The sequence below is a fragment of the Notamacropus eugenii genome, chromosome 1 (genome assembly GCF_028372415.1).
Source record: "Notamacropus eugenii isolate mMacEug1 chromosome 1, mMacEug1.pri_v2, whole genome shotgun sequence".
In the NCBI taxonomy this organism is placed as follows: Eukaryota; Metazoa; Chordata; class Mammalia; order Diprotodontia; family Macropodidae; genus Notamacropus; species Notamacropus eugenii.
Window position 1 is genome coordinate 16,826,571 of NC_092872.1, and position 2,216 is coordinate 16,828,786.

At 45.8% G+C, this 2,216-nt stretch overlaps 1 non-coding gene across 1 annotated transcript; it reads right to left on the reverse strand.

Annotated features, from left to right (window-relative positions):
* Positions 1–1,156: 1,156 nt before the first annotated feature.
* LOC140521907 (5.8S ribosomal RNA) lies at positions 1,157–1,309 on the reverse strand. The gene has a single exon (XR_011973179.1). It is a non-coding gene; the product is annotated as a 5.8S ribosomal RNA (ribosomal RNA).
* Between the last annotated feature and the right edge of the window lie 907 nt (positions 1,310–2,216).

Below are 2,216 nucleotides of genomic sequence, written 5' to 3' on the forward strand. Positions count from 1 at the left end.
CACAGGGTGACTTGGAGGGCTGACAGGACAGGTCAGTCACACTGGATGTGAGGTGGAGCACAGTCCAGCCTTGGCCACTCAGCACCTAGGAGAGTGGGACTGAAGCAGGCCTCTAGGATGAGGTCCCAGTAGCACCAGCAGAGGTTCTCATATCCCTCAACACACAGGCACCAAATAGAGCTTCAGAGGTCAGAGAGGGGGCTTTTTAGAAAGGGTGGAAGGGGAGCAGTGTCTTCCCCTGGCCCCAACCCCAAGAGGCAGTGGTGGTGGTGGAAGTAACATCCCTTTGTGGAGCTCTCAGCCTAAAGACCCTGGAGGAATTGAGCAGCTGATCTGCACCTCAGCCCTGAGTGACAGCCATGCCCTCACCTAAAGCCCCTGGGGGAATGGAGAAGCTGATCTGAATCTCAATTGGGAGTCTGACCAGGAAGTAAACTCCTCTCCCTTGATTGTGCCACCTTGGAGGAACTGAGATCTTACAGGTCCCCAAAATATACCCTCCTCTTGACAAAGGACTCAAAAGTCAAGTAACTGGCTGGGAAAATGCTCAAAAAAATGAAAAAAGATAAGACTATAGAAGATTACTTTCTTGGTGAACAGGTACTTCCTGGACAATAAGTGAATGCTGAAAACTAAAAATAAATAAATAAACATTAAAAAATAAAGTGAAGAGACTAAAATAAGTGAAACTCAAGTTCTATAATAACTGTTAAACTGTATCTTCCTTAACCGTAAATTATTTAGTACTTTAATGTGTCATAATTTTCACTAGCTGTTCTGTTGGGACTGGAAGCTCAATTCCGTGTGGATGGTCTCGGGCAGGTAAAAGTGGGACTTCTAAATCTTAGAGTCTTACGAGGCCCTCCATGAACAGCGGGGGTTCGAGAAGGTCAGACTGAGCTAGCTCGGCTAGCTCGGGTATTTCCACCTCTCCCCCAGAGATACCTGATGGGTGGAGTCTCCCTGCCCTCGAGGTCGTCCCGGATTGGAGCACACCTAGTTACCTAACAGCATGGTATTGAGATGCAAACTGTGTGGCTGAAGATTAAGTAGGATTGAGGAAGCCAGAAAGCTCTCTCTTAGCACGTGTGGAGCCAAAGAGAAAAGTAGGGCTCCGTTTCTTTTCTTTTTTTTTTTTTTTTTTTTAACGGGAAAGCGACGCTCAGACAGGCGTAGCCCCGGGAGGAACCCGGGGCCGCAAGTGCGTTCGAAGTGTCGATGATCAATGTGTCCTGCAATTCACATTAATTCTCGCAGCTAGCTGCGTTCTTCATCGACGCACGAGCCGAGTGATCCACTCGTAAGAGAGAGCTTTCTGGCTTCCTCAATCCTACTTAATCTTCAGCCACACAGTTTGCATCTCAATACCATGCTGTTAGGTAACTAGGTGTGCTCCAATCCAGGACAACCTCGAGGGCAGGGAGACTCCACCCATCAGGTATCTCTGGGGGAGAGGTGGAAATACCCGAGCTAGCCGAGCTAGCTCAGTCTGACCTTCTCGAACCCCCGCTGTTCATGGAGGGCCTCGTAAGACTCTAAGATTTAGAAGTCCCACTTTTACCCGCCCGAGATCGTCCACACGGAATTGAGCTTCCAGTCCCAACACTATTCTTTTACATGATGTTGAGCAACAAGTAGCAGGAACCCTGTACTTCTTTAGGAAGTCCACTCCACTTTTAGATTCTAATGATTAAGAAATGTTTCCCTAAGTCAAGTCCAAATTTGCCTTTATATCATAATTTCAAGCCATGGATCCAATTTCTGCCTTCTTGGGTCAAACAGAAGAAATCTAATCCCACTTCCACAGAACAGTCCCAAAATGTTAAAAACAACTGTCATGGCCCCTTGAGTCTTATTTTCTCCAGATTAAAAATGTTCTCTTTTTTGGACTAACTTTTAAATATCATGACCTTAAGGACCTACACCATGTAGGTTCTCCTCCTCTGAAAACATGCACAGCTTAACAATGTCTTTCTTAAGCCATGGTGCCCCAAAGTGATCATAATTCTCCACATGAGACCCATTAACAAGAGAGTATGGTGAGATTATTGCCTCCCTCATCCTAGAAACTGTGTTCCTCAAAATGCACATCAAGAATTAGCTTTTTCAACTCCTTTATTAAACTTCTAGTCAACTGAAGGATTGTTAGGTGGTACAAAGGGTAGAACACCACATCTGGTGTCAGAAACACTCTCCTTTGTGAGATAAAAATATGG